Raw genomic sequence first — 21,951 nt, forward strand, 5'->3', positions numbered from 1 at the left:
TATATGAAGCAAAGTTGTCGGGTGCCCGATAGGGCACTTCCCGGCGCCGCGGGCGCTTCAAATTTGGCAGGATCTTGCCTTGGGGCGACAGAATACGGGGGGCCGGTGCCGGTTGGCCTAAAGGTCTACGAAGAGGGGGTCAAAACAGACCTCGACTAACCGGCGCCTTATATGAGCTATAAATCGAAAAAAATGTGTCCACGTAGGAACCTCTTCATAACTCCTGAGGTCGTAGACCGACCCTCGGGCGAATTAATTAAGCATTCAAATTCTCAATGTTTTTGAAAGCATAAGCGAAGCTGGGCAACATGTCTAGTTATCAATAAATGTGAAACATTATTTCTAGGTAGGCTGGAACAAGGCCTTACAATAACCAGCCACTATTTAGACCTCCCCCCCCCCCCATATTGTCATGAGCTGGAACAAGGCCTTACAATAACCAGCCACTATTTAGACCTCCCCCCCCCCCATATTGTCATGAGCTGGAACAAGGCCTTACAATAACCAGCCACTATTTAGACCCCCCCCCCCCAATATTGTCATGAGCTGGAACAAGGCCTTACAATAATCAGCCACTATTTAGACCTCCCCCCCCCCCCCATATTGTCATGAGCTGGAACAAGGCCTTACAATAACCAGCCACTATTTAGACCCCCCCCCCCCCATATTGTCATGAGCTGGAACAAGGCCTTACAATAACCAGCCACTATTTAGACCTCCCCCCCATATTGTCATGAGCTGGAACAAGGCCTTACAATAACCAGCCACTATTTAGACCTCCCCCCCCCATATTGTCATGAGCTGGAACAAGGCCTTACAATAACCAGCCGCTATTTAGACCCCCCCCCCCCCATATTGTCATGAGCTGGAACAAGGCCTTACAATAACCAGCCACTATTTAGACCCCCCCCCCCCATATTGTCATGAGCTGGAACAAGGCCTTACAATAACCAGCCACTATTTAGACCTCCCCCCCCATATTGTCATGAATTAACCCGTTCATAAAAAAGACGACATTGGTTATATGATGTAGATGAATTTAACATATATCTGCCAGTAAATGAATTGATCTCTTGACTAGAGTGGAGCCAATGCCATCAGACGGGTCTAGAGGCCAGTACATTTCTGGAACATCCGATGGAATTCGTCCTGGCATTTTTTATGCCAATACCTTTAGGAAAGTGTAAGTAGGCCTATAATAAAGTAGTGAAAGTGTAAGTAGGCCTATAATAAAGTAGTGAAAGTGTAAGTAGGCCTATAATAAAGTAGTGAAAGTGTAAGTAGGCCTATAATAAAGTAGTGAAAGTGTAAGTAGGCCTATAATAAAGTAGTGAAAGTGTAAGTAGGCCTATAATAAAGTAGTGAAAGTGTAAGTAGGCCTATAATAAAGTAGTGAAAGTGTAAGTAGGCCTATAATAAAGTAGTGAAAGTGTAAGTAGGCCTATAATAAAGTAGTGTCGAGCTTTTTTTTGTAGTCATAGGGAACCTTCGCTAAATCGCTCGACTTCAATTAAACGACCCAGTTTTTCTAACCATTCATGCACCATCTAAAATTGTAACTATTTTATTTCAGTCCTAAGCATACAAAGGTATCACTGACTTGCTATTTTATTTCAGTCCTAAGCATACAATGGTATCACTAACTTGCTATAATATTTCAGTCCTAAGCATACAAATGTATCCCTAACTTGCTATTATATTTCAGTCCTAATCATACAAAGGTATCACTAACTTGCTATTATATTTCAGTCCTAAGCATACAAAGGTATCACTAACTTGCTATTATATTTCAGTCCTAAGCATACAATGGTATCACTAACTTGCTATAATATTTCAGTCCTAAGCATACAAAGGTATCACTAACTTGCTAATATATTTCAGTCCTAAGCATACAATGGTATCACTAACTTTCTTATATATTTCAGTCCTAAGCATACAAAGGTATCACTAACTTGCTATTATATTTCAGTCCAAAGCATACAATGGTATCACTAACTTGCTATTATATTTCAGTCCTAAGCATACAATGGTATCATTGGCAATGCATGAAGCTAATCCGGGCCATCATTTACAGGTAAGGTATTTAGAGTTATTATGCATGTAGTTCGCGATTCACAAAAATAAAATTAAAATAAATTAACATTCTAAAAAGTTTTGACTTTTCAAGGTGAGCTACGGCGTGACAGCTGATCAACCAGAGTTTATAAAAAACAAAGAACACAGCGAAAAGTTTCGTGTTCCATACGCATTTCCATCATACACAGCTTTCATGGAGGTGAGCCAACCACAGAACCTGTCCAATTTTTTATGACGGATTTGTTATTGCATAGATTGTTGAAGACCTGAAAATGTTTCAGTTTGTTAAAAGGCGACACAAATAAGAAAATCTTACACCATTTTCCAATAGGGCTGGGCGCTGTACGCTGAATCACTTGGAGTAGAAAATAAGCTCTACGAAAAAGATTATGAGCTGTAAGTTCGTTACTTATTAGTACATACATCCGCATATATATATATATATATATATATATATATATATATATATATATATATATATATATATATATATATATATATATATAGGCTTTTATATATATATATATATAAATATATATATAGGCTTTTATATATATATATATATATATATATATATATATATATATATATATATATATATATATATACAGATATACGGACCACTTAATTACCCATCATGCATGATTTTGTTTCTGACATAAACAACTTTACTTGGCAGAATGGGGTATTATGAATCAGAAATATTTCGTGCAGCCCGCCTGGTAGTTGATACTGGACTTCACTACTTCAAGTGAGTTATTTTTGGTAGAATGTCAAAATATTTCTAGACGCTAATGTCCTATAGTTCATTTCGTTCATTTATTTTTTTAGCATAATTTTGTAATGAATAGTGAAGGTCAGGGGTGGGCCACTTGCGCCAGACAACCCTGCGTTGAGATTTGCTTTATGTCCTCGACCGAAAGTTCGTCTCGTATTGTAAATACAGATGCTCTTTGACAGACAAAAACTTGCAGGCAGTGATGAGAATCTCAACAAGCAACGTCACTCCTGATTTTTTAAAACTGTAAAAAACGTGTGATAGGGTGCCCTTGCCTCACTAAACTGAGTCTATAATTAAATGTGCTAGCTGCTAGAAATCTAGATAATGTAACATTAGCACAATAAATAAATTTAATAAAATCACCGCTTCTGTTTAAGTTTTATTTACTGATTTTTATGATACCATTTATAATTTTTTTCTGAAATGTTATGTTAACTAAAGAATACAATCATTTTAAACGGTGCGGCCCTCCGCTCAAATCCGTTAACACAAAGTGGCATTCGAGCCCAAACAATTGCCCACCCTTGATGTAGGTGATTATTATAGATCAGCAAGCAAGCACGCATTTCAGTAGTGTAACGTTGACTTGATGTGAGAGTTTAGATTTGAATCGAGCACAATCAAAGACTTGATGAAAAATTAGCGGTTGCTAGTCGCAGTTTGCCAGTGGTTTCAAATGTGTAGGCCTTTATCTTAAAGTCATTCTCACATTAAAAATGTTTGAAGGAAAAAAGCTTTTATTATATTCACAAACCACAAATTTAAAAAAAAATGTAAAAATAAATCTAATTCAGTGTAATCCCACTAAAGCTATATGATAGTATGACTAAAAATAAAATCCCGGGCGCTGAAAGATGAAAATTGAACTTAGTTCTTACATTTTGTTGTAGAACGCAAACCTATCAATAAACTCCCCATGATTTCTTGAAGGCTTTATTCTCCGTACTCCACCATGACTTCTCTACTGCCCCACTCCACCATGACTTTTCTACTGCCCCACTCCACCATGACCCATCTAATGCCCCACTCCACCATGACTTCTCTACTGCCCCACTCCACCATGACTTCTCTACTGCCCCACTCCACCATGACTTCTCTACTGCCCCACTCCACCATGACTTCTCTACTACCCCACTCCACCATGACTTCTCTACTGCCCCACTCCACCATGACTTCTCTACTGCCCCACTCCACCATGACTTCTCTACTGCCCCACTCCACCCTGACTTCTCTACTGCCCCACTCCACCATGACTTCTCTACTGCCCCACTCCACCATGACTTCTCTACTGCCCCACTCCACCATGACTTCTCTACTGCCCCACTCCACCATGACTCATCTAATGCCCCACACCACCATGACTTCTCTACTGCCCCACTCCACCATGACTTCTCTACTGCCCCACTCCACCATGACTCATCTAATGCCCCACTCCACCATGACTTCTCTACTGCCCCACTCCACCCTGACTTCTCTATCGCCCCACTCCACCATGACTTCTCTACTGCCCCACTCCACCATGACTCATCTAATGCCCCACTCCACCATGACTTCTCTACTGCCCCACTCCACCATGACTTCTCTACTGCCCCACTCCAGCATGACTTCTCTACTGCCCCACTCCACCATGACTTCTCTACTGCCCCACTCCACCATGACTTCTCTACCGCCCCACTCCACCATGACTTCTCTACTGCCCTACTCCACCATGACTTCTCTACTGCCCCACTCCACCATGACTCATCTAATGCCCCACTCCACCATGACTTCTCTACTGCCCCACTCCACCTTGACTTCTCTACTGCCCCACTCCACCATGACCCATCTAATGCCCCACTCCACCATGACTTCTCTACTACCCCACTCCACCATGACTTCTCTACTGCCCCACTCCACCATGACTTCTCTACTGCCCCACTCCACCATGACTTCTCTACTACCCCACTCCACCATGACTTCTCTACTGCCCCACTCCACCATGACTTCTCTACTGCCCCACTCCACCATGACTCATCTAATGCCCCACTCCACCATGACTTCTCTATGCCCCACTCCACCCTGACTTCTCTATCGCCCCACTCCACCATGACTTCTCTACTGCCCCACTTCACCATGACTTCTCTACTGCCCCACTCCACCATGACTCATCTAATGCCCCACTCCACCATGACTTCTCTACTGCCCCACTCCACCATGACTTCTCTACTGCCCCACTCCACCATGACTTCTCTACTGCCCCACTCCACCATGACTTCTCTACTGCCCCACACCACCATGACTTCTCTACTACCCCACTCCACCATGACCTCTCTACTGCCCCACTCCACCATGACTTCTCTACTGCCCCACTCCACCATGACTTCTCTACTGCCCCACTCCACACTGACTTCTCTACTGCCCCACTCCACCATGACTTCTCTACTGCCCCACTCCACCATGACTCATCTAATGCCCCACTCCACCATGACTTCTCTACTGCCCCACTCCACCCTGACTTCTCTATCGCCCCACTCCACCATGACTTCTCTACTGCCCCACTCCACCATGACTCATCTAATGCCCCACTCCACCATGACTTCTCTACTGCCCCACTCCACCCTGACTTCTCTACTGCCCCACTCCACCATGACTCATCTAATGCCCCACTCCACCATGACTTCTCTACTGCCCCACTCAACCATGACTTCTCTACTGCCCTACTCCACCATGACTTCTCTACTGCCCCAATCCACCATGACTTCTCTACTGCCCCACTCCACCCTGACTTCTCTACTGCCCCACTCCACCCTGACTTCTCTATCGCCCCACTCCACCATGACTTCTCTACTGCCCCACTCCACCATGACTCATCTAATGCCCCACTCCACCATGACTTCTCTACTGCCCCACTCCACCATGACTTCTCTACTGCCCCACTCCACCATGACTTCTCTACTGCCCAACTCCACCATGACTTCTCTACTGCCCCACTCCACCATGACTTCTCTACTGCCCCACTCCACCATGACTTCTGTACTGCCCCACTCCACCATGACTTCTCTACTGCCCCACTCCACCATGACTTCTCTATCGCCCCACTCCACCATGAAATCTCTACTGCCCTACTCCACCATGACTTCTCTACTGCCCCCCTCCACCATGACTCATCTAATGCCCCACACCACCATGACTTCTCTACTGCCCCACTCCACCATGACTTCTCTACTGCCCCACTCCACCATGACTTCTCTACTGCCCCACTCCACCATGACTTCTCTACTGCCCCACTCCACCATGACTCATCTAATGCCCCACTCCACCATGACTTCTCTACTGCCCCACTCCACCTTGACTTCTCTACTGCCCCACTCCACCATGACCCATCTAATGCCCCACTCCACCATGACTTCTCTACTACCCCACTCCACCATGACTTCTCTACTGCCCCACTCCACCATGACTTCTCTACTGCCCCACTCCACCATGACTCATCTAATGCCCCACTCCACCATGACTTCTCTACTGCCCCACTCCACCATGACTTCTCTACTGCCCCACTCCAGCATGACTTCTCTACTGCCCCACTCCACCATGACTTCTCTACTGCCCCACTCCACCATGACTTCTCTACCGCCCCACTCCACCATGACTTCTCTACTGCCCTACTCCACCATGACTTCTCTACTGCCCCACTCCACCATGACTCATCTAATGCCCCACTCCACCATGACTTCTCTACTGCCCCACTCCACCTTGACTTCTCTACTGCCCCACTCCACCATGACCCATCTAATGCCCCACTCCACCATGACTTCTCTATTGCCCCACTCCACCAAGACTTCTCTACTGCCCCACTCCACCATGACTTCTCTACTGCCCCACTCCACCATGACTTCTCTACTATCCCACTCCACCATGACTTCTCTATCGCCCCACTCCACCATGACTTCTCTACTGCCCCACTCCACCCTGACTTCTCTACTGCCCCACTCCACCATGACTCATCTAATGCCCCACTCCACCATGACTTCTCTACTGCCCCACTCAACCATGACTTCTCTACTGCCCTACTCCACCATGACTTCTCTACTGCCCCAATCCACCATGACTTCTCTACTGCCCCACTCCACCCTGACTTCTCTACTGCCCCACTCCACCCTGACTTCTCTATCGCCCCACTCCACCATGACTTCTCTACTGCCCCACTCCACCATGACTTCTCTACTGCCCCACTCCACCATGACTTCTCTACTGCCCCACACCACCATGACTTCTCTACTACCCCACTCCACCATGACCTCTCTACTGCCCCACTCCACCATGACTTCTCTACTGCCCCACTCCACCATGACTTCTCTACTGCCCCACTCCACACTGACTTCTCTACTGCCCCACTCCACCATGACTTCTCTACTGCCCCACTCCACCATGACTCATCTAATGCCCCACTCCACCATGACTTCTCTACTGCCCCACTCCACCCTGACTTCTCTATCGCCCCACTCCACCATGACTTCTCTACTGCCCCACTCCACCATGACTCATCTAATGCCCCACTCCACCATGACTTCTCTACTGCCCCACTCCACCCTGACTTCTCTACTGCCCCACTCCACCATGACTCATCTAATGCCCCACTCCACCATGACTTCTCTACTGCCCCACTCAACCATGACTTCTCTACTGCCCTACTCCACCATGACTTCTCTACTGCCCCAATCCACCATGACTTCTCTACTGCCCCACTCCACCCTGACTTCTCTACTGCCCCACTCCACCCTGACTTCTCTATCGCCCCACTCCACCATGACTTCTCTACTGCCCCACTCCACCATGACTTCTCTACTGCCCCACTCCACCATGACTCATCTAATGCCCCACTCCACCATGACTTCTCTACTGCCCCACTCCACCATGACTTCTCTACTGCCCCACTCCAGCATGACTTCTCTACTGCCCCACTCCACCATGACTTCTCTACTGCCCCACTCCACCATGACTTCTCTACCGCCCCACTCCACCATGACTTCTCTACTGCCCTACTCCACCATGACTTCTCTACTGCCCCACTCCACCATGACTCATCTAATGCCCCACTCCACCATGACTTCTCTACTGCCCCACTCCACCTTGACTTCTCTACTGCCCCACTCCACCATGACCCATCTAATGCCCCACTCCACCATGACTTCTCTACTACCCCACTCCACCATGACTTCTCTACTGCCCCACTCCACCATGACTTCTCTACTGCCCCACTCCACCATGACTTCTCTACTACCCCACTCCACCATGACTTCTCTACTGCCCCACTCCACCATGACTTCTCTACTGCCCCACTCCACCATGACTCATCTAATGCCCCACTCCACCATGACTTCTCTACTGCCCCACTCCACCATGACTTCTCTACTGCCCCACTCCACCATGACTTCTCTACTGCCCCACTCCACCCTGACTTCTCTACTGCCCCACTCCACCATGACTTCTCTATGCCCCACTCCACCCTGACTTCTCTATCGCCCCACTCCACCATGACTTCTCTACTGCCCCACTTCACCATGACTTCTCTACTGCCCCACTCCACCATGACTCATCTAATGCCCCACTCCACCATGACTTCTCTACTGCCCCACTCCACCATGACTTCTCTACTGCCCCACTCCACCATGACTTCTCTACTGCCCCACTCCACCATGACTTCTCTACTGCCCCATACCACCATGACTTCTCTACTACCCCACTCCACCATGACCTCTCTACTGCCCCACTCCACCATGACTTCTCTACTGCCCCACTCCACCATGACTTCTCTACTGCCCCACTCCACACTGACTTCTCTACTGCCCCACTCCACCATGACTTCTCTACTGCCCCACTCCACCATGACTCATCTAATGCCCCACTCCACCATGACTTCTCTACTGCCCCACTCCACCCTGACTTCTCTATCGCCCCACTCCACCATGACTTCTCTACTGCCCCACTCCACCATGACTCATCTAATGCCCCACTCCACCATGACTTCTCTACTGCCCCACTCCACCCTGACTTCTCTACTGCCCCACTCCACCATGACTCATCTAATGCCCCACTCCACCATGACTTCTCTACTGCCCCACTCAACCATGACTTCTCTACTGCCCTACTCCACCATGACTTCTCTACTGCCCCAATCCACCATGACTTCTCTACTGCCCCACTCCACCCTGACTTCTCTACTGCCCCACTCCACCCTGACTTCTCTATCGCCCCACTCCACCATGACTTCTCTACTGCCCCACTCCACCATGACTCATCTAATGCCCCACTCCACCATGACTTCTCTACTGCCCCACTCCACCATGACTTCTCTACTGCCCCACTCCACCATGACTTCTCTACTGCCCAACTCCACCATGACTTCTCTACTGCCCCACTCCACCATGACTTCTCTACTGCCCCACTCCACCATGACTTCTGTACTGCCCCACTCCACCATGACTTCTCTACTGCCCCACTCCACCATGACTTCTCTATCGCCCCACTCCACCATGAAATCTCTACTGCCCTACTCCACCATGACTTCTCTACTGCCCCCCTCCACCATGACTCATCTAATGCCCCACACCACCATGACTTCTCTACTGCCCCACTCCACCATGACTTCTCTACTGCCCCACTCCACCATGACTTCTCTACTGCCCCACTCCACCCTGACTTCTCTACTGCCCCAATCCACCATGACTCATCTAATGCCCCACTCCACCATGACTTCTCTACTGCCCCACTCCACCATGACTTCTCTATCGCCCCACTCCACCATGACTTCTCTACTGCCCCACTCCACCATGACTTCTCTACTGCCCCACTTCACCATGACTTCTCTACTGCCCCACTCCACCATGACTTCTCTACTGCCCTACTCCACCATGACTTCTCTACTGCCCTACTCCACCATGACTTCTCTACTGCCTTACTCCACCATGACTTCTCTACTGCCCCACTCCACCATGACTTCTCTACTGCCCCACTCCACCATGACTTCTCTACTGCCCCACTCCACCCTGACTTCTCTATCGCCCCACTCCACCATGACTTCTCTACTGCCCCACTCCACCATGACTCATCTAATGCCCCACTCCACCATGACTTCTCTACTGCCCCACTCCACCATGACTTCTCTACTGCCCCACTCCACCATGACTTCTCTACTGCCCCACTCCACCATGACTTCTCTACTGCCCCACTCCACCATGACTTCTCTATCGCCCCAATCCACCATGACTTCTCTACTGCCCTACTCCACCATGACTTCTCTACTGCCCCACTCCACCATGACTCATCTAATGCCCCACTCCACCATGACTCATCTAATGCCCCACTCCACCATGACTTCTCTACTGCCCCACTCCACCATGACTCATCTAATGCCCCACTCCACCATGACTTCTCTACTGCCCCACTCCACCATGACTTCTCTACTGCCCCACTCCACCATGACTTCTCTACTGCCCCACTCCACCATGACTTCTCTACTACCCCACTCCACCATGACTTCTCTACTGCCCTACTCCACCATGACTTCTCTACTGCCTTACTCTACCATGACTTCTCTACTGCCCCACTCCACCATGACTTCTCTACTGCCCCACTCCACCATGACTTCTCTATGCCCCACTCCACCCTGACTTCTCTATCGCCCCACTCCACCATGACTTCTCTACTGCCCCACTTCACCATGACTCATCTAATGCCCCACTCCACCATGACTTCTCTACTGCCCCACTCCACCATGACTTCTCTACTGCCCCACTCCACCATGACTTCTCTACTGCCCCACTCCACCATGACTTCTCTATCGCCCCACTCCACCATGACTTCTCTATCGCCCCACTCCACCATGACTTTTCTACTGCCCTACTCCACCATGACTTCTCTACTGCCCCACTCCACCATGACTCATCTAATGCCCCACACCACCATGACTTCTCTACTGCCCCACTCCACCATGACTTCTCTACTGCCCCACTCCACCATGACTTCTCTACTGCCCCACTCCACCATGACTCATCTAATGCCCCACTCCACCATGACTTCTCTACTGCCCCACTCCACCATGACTTCTCTACTGTCCCACTCCACCATGACTTCTCTACTGCCCCACTCCACCATGACTTCTCTACTACCCCACTCCACCATGACTTCTCTACTGCCCCACTCCACCATGACTTCTCTACTGCCCCACTCCACCATGACTCATCTAATGCCCCACTCCACCATGACTTCTCTGCTGCCCCACTCCACCATGACTTCTCTACTGCCCCACTCCACCCTGACTTCTCTACTGCCCCACTCCACCATGACTTCTCTACTGCCCCACTCCACCATGACTCATCTAATGCCCCACACCACCATGACTTCTCTACTGCCCCACTCCACCATGACTTCTCTACTGCCCCACTCCACCATGACTCATCTAATGCCCCACTCCACCATGACTTCTCTACTGCCCCACTCCACCCTGACTTCTCTATCGCCCCACTCCACCATGACTTCTCTACTGCCCCACTCAACCATGACTCATCTAATGCCCCACTCCACCATGACTTCTCTACTGCCCCACTCCACCCTGACTTCTCTACTGCCCCACTCCACCATGACTCATCTAATGCCCCACTCCACCATGACTTCTCTACTGCCCCACTCAACCATGACTTCTCTACTGCCCTACTCCACCATGACTTCTCTACTGCCTTACTCCACCATGACTTCTCTACTGCCCCAATCCACCATGACTTCTCTACTGCCCCACTCCACCCTGATTTCTCTACTGCCCCACTCCACCCTGACTTCTCTATCGCCCCTCTCCACCATGACTTCTCTACTGCCCCACTCCACCATGACTCATCTAATGCCCCACTCCACCATGACTTCTCTACTGCCCCACTCCACCATGACTTCTCTACTGCCCCACTCCACCATGACTTCTCTACTGCCCCACTCCACCATGACTTCTCTACTGCCCCACTCCACCATGACTTCTCTATCGCCCCACTCCACCATGACTTCTCTACTGCCCTACTCCACCATGACTTCTCTACTGCCCCCCTCCACCATGACTCATCTAATGCCCCACACCACCATGACTTCTCTACTGCCCCACTCCACCATGACTTCTCTACTGCCCCACTCCACCATGACTTCTCTACTGCCCCACTCCACCCTGACTTCTCTACTGCCCCAATCCACCATGACTCATCTAATGCCCCACTCCACCATGACTTCTCTACTGCCCCACTCCACCATGACTTCTCTACTGCCCCACTCCACCATGACTTCTCTACTGCCCCACTCCACCATGACTTCTCTACTGCCCCACACCACCATGACTTCTCTACTACCCCACTCCACCATGACCTCTCTACTGCCCCACTCCACCATGACTTCTCTACTGCCCCACTCCACCATGACTTCTCTACTGCCCCACTCCACACTGACTTCTCTACTGCCCCACTCCACCATGACTTCTCTACTGCCCCACTCCACCATGACTCATCTAATGCCCAACTCCACCATGACTTCTCTACTGCCCCACTCCACCCTGACTTCTCTATCGCCCCACTCCACCATGACTTCTCTACTGCCCCACTCCACCATGACTCATCTAATGCCCCACTCCACCATGACTTCTCTACTGCCCCACTCCACCCTGACTTCTCTACTGCCCCACTCCACCATGACTCATCTAATGCCCCACTCCACCATGACTTCTCTACTGCCCCACTCAACCATGACTTCTCTACTGCCCTACTCCACCATGACTTCTCTACTGCCCCAATCCACCATGACTTCTCTACTGCCCCACTCCACCCTGACTTCTCTACTGCCCCACTCCACCCTGACTTCTCTATCGCCCCACTCCACCATGACTTCTCTACTGCCCCACTCCACCATGACTCATCTAATGCCCCACTCCACCATGACTTCTCTACTGCCCCACTCCACCATGACTTCTCTACTGCCCCACTCCACCATGACTTCTCTACTGCCCAACTCCACCATGACTTCTCTACTGCCCCACTCCACCATGACTTCTCTACTGCCCCACTCCACCATGACTTCTCTACTGCCCCACTCCACCATGACTTCTCTACTGCCCCACTCCACCATGACTTCTCTATCGCCCCACTCCACCATGAGTTCTCTACTGCCCTACTCCACCATGACTTCTCTACTGCCCCCCTCCACCATGACTCATCTAATGCCCCACACCACCATGACTTCTCTACTGCCCCACTCCACCATGACTTCTCTACTGCCCCACTCCACCATGACTTCTCTACTGCCCCACTCCACCCTGACTTCTCTACTGCCCCAATCCACCATGACTCATCTAATGCCCCACTCCACCATGACTTCTCTACTGCCCCACTCCACCATGACTTCTCTATCGCCCCACTCCACCATGACTTCTCTACTGCCCCACTCCACCATGACTTCTCTACTGCCCCACTTCACCATGACTTCTCTACTGCCCCACTCCACCATGACTTCTCTACTGCCCTACTCCACCATGACTTCTCTACTGCCCTACTCCACCATGACTTCTCTACTGCCTTACTCCACCATGACTTCTCTACTGCCCCACTCCACCATGACTTCTCTACTGCCCCACTCCACCATGACTTCTCTAATGCCCCACTCCACCCTGACTTCTCTATCGCCCCACTCCACCATGACTTCTCTACTGCCCCACTCCACCATGACTCATCTAATGCCCCACTCCACCATGACTTCTCTACTGCCCCACTCCACCATGACTTCTCTACTGCCCCACTCCACCATGACTTCTCTACTGCCCCACTCCACCATGACTTCTCTACTGCCCCACTCCACCATGACTTCTCTATCGCCCCAATCCACCATGACTTCTCTACTGCCCTACTCCACCATGACTTCTCTACTGCCCCACTCCACCATGACTCATCTAATGCCCCACTCCACCATGACTTCTCTACTGCCCCACTCCACCATGACTTCTCTACTGCCCCACTCCACCATGACTCATCTAATGCCCCACTCCACCATGACTTCTCTACTGCCCCACTCCACCATGACTTCTCTACTGCCCCACTCCACCATGACTTCTCTACTGCCCCACTCCACCATGACTTCTCTACTACCCCACTCCACCATGACTTCTCTACTGCCCTACTCCACCATGACTTCTCTACTGCCTTACTCTACCATGACTTCTCTACTGCCCCACTCCATCATGACTTCTCTACTGCCCCACTCCACCATGACTTCTCTATGCCCCACTCCACCCTGACTTCTCTATCGCCCCACTCCACCATGACTTCTCTACTGCCCCACTTCACCATGACTCATCTAATGCCCCACTCCACCATGACTTCTCTACTGCCCCACTCCACCATGACTTCTCTACTGCCCCACTCCACCATGACTTCTCTACTGCCCCACTCCACCATGACTTCTCTATCGCCCCACTCCACCATGACTTCTCTATCGCCCCACTCCACCATGACTTCTCTACTGCCCTACTCCACCATGACTTCTCTACTGCCCCACTCCACCATGACTCATCTAATGCCCCACACCACCATGACTTCTCTACTGCCCCACTCCACCATGACTTCTCTACTGCCCCACTCCACCATGACTTCTCTACTGCCCCACTCCACCATGACTCATCTAATGCCCCACTCCACCATGACTTCTCTACTGCCCCACTCCACCATGACTTCTCTACTGCCCCACTCCACCATGACTTCTCTACTGCCCCACTCCACCATGACTTCTCTACTACCCCACTCCACCATGACTTCTCTACTGCCCCACTCCACCATTACTTCTCTACTGCCCCACTCCACCATGACTCATCTAATGCCCCACTCCACCATGACTTCTCTGCTGCCCCACTCCACCATGACTTCTCTACTGCCCCACTCCACCCTGACTTCTCTACTGCCCCACTCCACCATGACTTCTCTACTGCCCCACTCCACCATGACTCATCTAATGCCCCACACCACCATGACTTCTCTACTGCCCCACTCCACCATGACTTCTCTACTGCCCCACTCCACCATGACTCATCTAATGCCCCACTCCACCATGACTTCTCTACTGCCCCACTCCACCCTGACTTCTCTATCGCCCCACTCCACCATGACTTCTCTACTGCCCCACTCAACCATGACTCATCTAATGCCCCACTCCACCATGACTTCTCTACTGCCCCACTCCACCCTGACTTCTCTACTGCCCCACTCCACCATGACTCATCTAATGCCCCACTCCACCATGACTTCTCTACTGCCCCACTCAACCATGACTTCTCTACTGCCCTACTCCACCATGACTTCTCTACTGCCTTACTCCACCATGACTTCTCTACTGCCCCAATCCACCATGACTTCTCTACTGCCCCACTCCACCCTGACTTCTCTACTGCCCCACTCCACCCTGACTTCTCTATCGCCCCTCTCCACCATGACTTCTCTACTGCCCCACTCCACCATGACTCATCTAATGCCCCACTCCACCATGACTTCTCTACTGCCCCACTCCACCATGACTTCTCTACTGCCCCACTCCACCATGACTTCTCTACTGCCCCACTCCACCATGACTTCTCTACTGCCCCACTCCACCATGACTTCTCTATCGCCCCACTCCACCATGACTTCTCTACTGCCCTACTCCACCATGACTTCTCTACTGCCCCCCTCCACCATGACTCATCTAATGCCCCACACCACCATGACTTCTCTACTGCCCCACTCCACCATGACTTCTCTACTGCCCCACTCCACCATGACTTCTCTACTGCCCCACTCCACCCTGACTTCTCTACTGCCCCAATCCACCATGACTCATCTAATGCCCCACTCCACCATGACTTCTCTACTGCCCCACTCCACCATGACTTCTCTATCGCCCCACTCCACCATGACTTCTCTACTGCCCCACTCCACCATGACTTCTCTACTGCCCCACTTCACCATTACTTCTCTACTGCCCCACTCCACCATGACTTCTCTACTGCCCTACTCCACCATGACTTCTCTACTGCCCTACTCCACCATGACTTCTCTACTGCCTTACTCCACCATGACTTCTCTACTGCCCCACTCCACCATGACTTCTCTACTGCCCCACTCCACCATGACTTCTCTACTGCCCCACTCCACCCTGAATTCTCTATCGCCCCACTCCACCATGACTTCTCTACTGCCCCACTCCACCATGACTCATCTAATGCCCCACTCCACCATGACTTCTCTACTGCCCCACTCCACCATGACTTCTCTACTACCCCACTCCACCATGACTTCTCTACTGCCCTACTCCACCATAACTTCTCTACTGCCTTACTCCACCATGACTTCTCTACTGCCCCACTCCACCATGACTTCTCTACTGCCCCACTCCACCATGACTTCTCTACTGCCCCACTCCACCCTGACTTCTCTATCGCCCCACTCCACCATGACTTCTCTACTGCCCCACTCCACCATGACTCATCTAATGCCCCACTCCACCATGACTTCTCTACTGCCCCACTCCACCATGACTTCTCTACTACCCCACTCTACCATGACTTCTCTACTGCCCCACTCCACCATGACTTCTCTACTGCCCCACTCCACCCTGACTTCTCTATCGCCCCACTCCACCATGACTTCTCTACTGCCCCACTCCACCATGACTCATCTAATGCCCCACTCCACCATGACTTCTCTACTGCCCCACTCCACCATGACTTCTCTACTGCCCCACTCCACCATGACTTCTCTACTGCCCCACTCCACCATGACTTCTCTACTGCCCCACTCCACCATGACTTCTCTATCGCCCCACTCCACCATGACTTCTCTACTGCCCTACTCCACCATGACTTCTCTACTGCCCCCCTCCACCATGACTCATCTAATGCCCCACACCACCATGACTTCTCTACTGCCCCACTCCACCATGACTTCTCTACTGCCCCACTCCACCATGACTTCTCTACTGCCCCACTCCACCCTGACTTCTCTATCGCCCCACTCCACCATGACTTCTCTACTGCCCCACTCCACCATGACTTCTCTACTGCCCCACTTCACCATTACTTCTCTACTGCCCCACTCCACCATGACTTCTCTACTGCCCTACTCCACCATGACTTCTCTACTGCCCTACTCCACCATGACTTCTCTACTGCCTTACTCCACCATGACTTCTCTACTGCCCCACTCCACCATGACTTCTCTACTGCCCCACTCCACCATGACTTCTCTACTGCCCCACTCCACCCTGACTTCTCTATCGCCCCACTCCACCATGACTTCTCTACTGCCCCACTCCACCATGACTCATCTAATGCCCCACTCCACCATGACTTCTCTACTGCCCCACTCCACCATGACTTCTCTACTGCCCCACTCCACCATGACTTCTCTACTGCCCCACTCCACCATGACTTCTCTACTGCCCCACTCCACCCTGACTTCTCTATCGCCCCACTCCACCATGACTTCTCTACTGCCCCACTCCACCATGACTCATCTAATGCCCCACTCCACCATGACTTCTCTACTGCCCCACTCCACCATGACTTCTCTACTGCCCCACTCCACCATGACTTCTCTACTGCCCCACTCCACCATGACTTCTCTACTGCCCCACTCCACCATGACTTCTCTACTGCCCCACTCCACCATGACTTCTCTACTGCCCCACTCCACCATGACTCATCTAATGCCCCACTCCACCATGACTTCTCTACTGCCCCACTCCACCATGACTTCTCTACTGCCCTACTCCACCATGACTTCTCTACTGCCCCACTCCACCATGACTCATCTAATGCCCCACTCCACCATGACTTCTCTACTGCCCCACTCCACCATGACTTCTCTACTGCCCCACTCCACCATGACTCATCTAATGCCCCACTCCACCATGACTTCTCTACTGCCCCACTCCACCATGACTTCTCTACTGCCCCACTCCACCATGACTTCTCTACTGCCCCACTCCACCATGACTTCTCTACTGCCCCACTCCACCATGACTTCTCTACTACCCCACTCCACCATGACTTCTCTACTGCCCTACTCCACCATGACTTCTCTACTGCCTTACTCTACCATGACTTCTCTACTGCCCCACTCCACCATGACTTCTCTACTGCCCCACTCCACCATGACTTCTCTATGCCCCACTCCACCCTGACTTCTCTATCGCCCCACTCCACCATGACTTCTCTACTGCCCCACTTCACCATGACTCATCTAATGCCCCACTCCACCATGACTTCTCTACTGCCCCACTCCACCATGACTTCTCTACTGCCCCACTCCACCATGACCTCTACTGCCCCACTCCACCATGACTTCTCTATCGCCCCACTCCACCATGACTTCTCTATCGCCCCACTCCACCATGACTTCTCTACTGCCCCACTCCACCATGACTTCTCTACTGCCCCACTCCACCATGACTCATCTAATGCCCCACACCACCATGACTTCTCTACTGCCCCACTCCACCATGACTTCTCTACTGCCCCACTCCACCATGACTTCTCTACTGCCCCACTCCACCATGACTCATCTAATGCCCCACTCCACCATGACTTCTCTACTGCCCCACTCCACCATGACTTCTCTACTGCCCCACTCCACCATGACTTCTCTACTGCCCCACTCCACCATGACTTCTCTACTACCCCACTCCACCATGACTTCTCTACTGCCCCACTCCACCATGACTTCTCTACTGCCCCACTCAACCATGACTCATCTAATGCCCCACTCCACCATGACTTCTCTACTGCCCCACTTCACCATGACTTCTCTACTGCCCTACTCCACCATGACTTCTCTACTGCCCCACTCCACCATGACTTCTCTACTGCCCCACTCCACCATGACTTCTCTACTGCCCCACTCCACCCTGACTTCTCTACTGCCCCACTCCACCATGACTCATCTAATGCCCCACTCCACCATGACTTCTCTACTACCCCACTCCACCATGACTTCTCTACTGCCCCACTCCACCATGACTTCTCTACTGCCCTACTCCACCATGACTTCTCTACTGCCCTACTCCACCATGACTTCTCTACTGCCCTACTCCACCATGACTTCTCTACTGCCCTACTCCACCATGACTTCTCTACTGCCCTACTCCACCCCTGATGCTGTACTTCATTATATCTTTCAGCTGGACCAGACAAGAGGCAATCGATTATTTTATAAACAACACGGCCGAGTCGCTCGCAGGCATGTAGAATTACATTCATCATCAAATCTAGTTCTATGAATTAGCTTCAAGCACTTTAAAATTCTTTGCACTAGTATGTTGAAATATAAGATACGAAGAAAAGTGAACTGCACTCAGGTGAAACAGGCTTGTCAAATAGAAACTCACTATTTCAGGTGTGGAGGTTGAGGTGGATCGCTACATCACCTGGCCGGGACAGGCAGTTGCGTATAAAATCGGCGAACTCAAGATACGAGCGCTGAGAGAACTTGCAGAAAAACAACTGGGTAATGACTTTTTGGTACTCAACATTTTATCGTTTCTTAAGAACTTTGTTAATTTAACTTTCATTACAGATCATGTCTAGACTAGAATGTAGGAGAAACGGAATGAACCCCCTTTTTACTTTATCGTATGTACGAAAAATAGAAAAAGGATAGTAATCGTGCAAAAAATAAATAAATCAAGATTTTTGCAAATCTCGACGTTTTACACCTCCCTGAGTCGAAAAAACATAGTTTTGCAATCTTGTCCGTATGTCTGTGTGTGTGTATGTGTGTGTGTGTGCCTGTGTGTGTCTGTAAACATGATAACTTAAGTACCGTTACAGCTAGGTTGATGAAATTTCATATATAAGTATTATATCAAAATCGTAGATCCGTATCAACTTTTGAGAAATTTCCGATAACCGGAAGTGGAACTTCCTATAAGTTGAGTACTATTTCAGATAGATAAATGAAATTTTACATGTAAGTAAAAGATCTAATTCTCTGCCTTCTGTGAAATTTTGAGTAATTTCCAATGACCGGAAGTAGTAATTTACGCTATTTCCGATTTCTCAAATTAGTACTTTATAAAGTACTAATAATATTCCGCTCTATTATGCACAATTTTTTTGGCGTTCATTTGGTATGCAATTTTTTTTCTACGATATTTTATTTTATTTTAAAAAGTTTAAGTATTTAAAATGGATTAAAAATCATGTCTATATCCCGAGTCGACATCCGCTGTTGTTTTATATAAGAATATTCGAGAAAGCTTAGGGGAGATCACTCCCGGTTTATTTTAAAAAGCATACTACGGAAACAACGTGTTTATAAGCAAAATAATGATTCTGTGCAACATAATGGCAGCCAAATCTTGTTTACTTTCAGGTGCGTTGTTTGATGTGCGTAACTTTCACATGGTGGTGTTGAAAAATGGTGCAGTTCCGTTACATATATTGGAGTCTCAGGTGAAAGAATGGATCTCAAACGTTGAGAAGGGTCACGATAGTTCTGAGGATTGTGACTGTAGTACCACGGAGCCGGAAGCCGCTTCACGGTGTCGTAGGTCAGCGCCACACAGCGGTGGTCTACCTATACATGCGTTAAGCCTAGCACACGCCATTGTTATCTGTGTGCCTTATTTCTCTTTGATGTATTTACACCTATCAGATTCCCCCCTCCCATTTAGCAGCCCTCATTAAGGTCTAGTATATCCTCTGCTGTAATATAACTCTAGTAGACCCCATCTGTAATATAGATCTAGTAGACCCCAGTTGTAATATAGATCTAGTAGACCCCAGTTGTAATATAGATCTAGTAGACCCCAGTTGTAATATAGATCTAGTAGACCCCCAGTTGTAATATAGATCTAGTAGACCCCCAGTTGTAATATAGACCTAGTAGACCCCAGTTGTAATATAGATCTAGTAGACCCCAGTTGTAATATAGATCTAGTAGACCCCAGTTGTAATATAGATCTAGTAGACCCCAGTTGTAATATAGATCTAGTAGACCCCAGTTGTAATATAGATCTAGTAGACCCCAGTTGTAATATAGATATCTAGTAGACCCCAGTTGTAACATAGATCTAGTAGACCCCAGTTGTAATATAGATCTAGTACCCCCCCCCCCCCAGCTGTAGATCTTGTAGGGGACGTCCATAAATGACGTCTCACTCGGAGGGGGTAGGGGGGTCCGTAATTTTGTGATGGTGTGTGATGAGGGGGAGGGGGGAGGAGTTCAAATGGTGTTACGTCACACTTTAGCATTATAAAAAATGCAATGTTAGAAATAAATTGTAAAAGGAATTGATCAAAATACTCTATATTGACAGAGTTCTGACAAGATTTTGGAAAAATATCAATGTTTTAAGAAAAATTCAACAGCAATTTTGAGGGGGGTTGTAGGCTGAGGTGTGACGTCATTTTAGGGGAGGGGGTCTGGCTTTTTGTGATGACGTGTGATGGAGGGGAGGGGGGGTAAAAATCGTTTAAAAAAGCGTGACGTCATGTATGGATGACCCCTAGTCTCACAGTTAATGACCAGGAATGACATGGACGTGTTTATGAAAAGGCTTTAAATAAATACATTTCACATTTTTACTCAAGTAACTTCATCTTACTTTAAATGTTTGAACAACATACGGTTGTAGCTAAGATACTATAGCAATATGGTTTTCTTAAAGTTTATTGTTTAGTTTAGTTGGTTCAACTACTCAAAGAGTTTCACTGTTGTCGTCTTATATTTGTTACACATGATGCTATTGATGGAATTTTTAAAATAAAAGTAATACATTAAAATATGAACTAAATACAGTTGTTGATTCAAACATAAGCTTAAATCTAACACAGTCTTAAATATTCCTGCATCTCTATTAACATGTGTGGCTACACAGAGGGAAACATCACAAACCTCCACTGTCTTGTGGCTACACAGAGGGAAACATCACAAACCTCCACTGTCTTGTGGCTACACAGAGGGAAACATCACAAACCTCCACTGTCTTGTGGCTACACAGAGGGAAACATCACAAACCTCCACTGTCTTGTGGCTACACAGAGGGAAACATCACAAACCTCCACTGTC

At 49.4% G+C, this 21,951-nt stretch overlaps 1 pseudogene; it reads left to right on the top strand.

Moving 5' to 3' along the window:
- The window catches only part of LOC131953974 (uncharacterized), a 34,156-nt pseudogene extending 13,169 nt beyond the window's left edge, over window positions 1–20,987 (top strand).
- Window positions 20,988–21,951: the final 964 nt, after the last annotated feature.

Source organism: Physella acuta, unplaced genomic scaffold, assembly GCF_028476545.2.
Source record: "Physella acuta isolate Inbredline_101_S28 unplaced genomic scaffold, ASM2847654v3 ptg000967l, whole genome shotgun sequence".
Classification (NCBI taxonomy): domain Eukaryota; kingdom Metazoa; phylum Mollusca; class Gastropoda; family Physidae; genus Physella; species Physella acuta.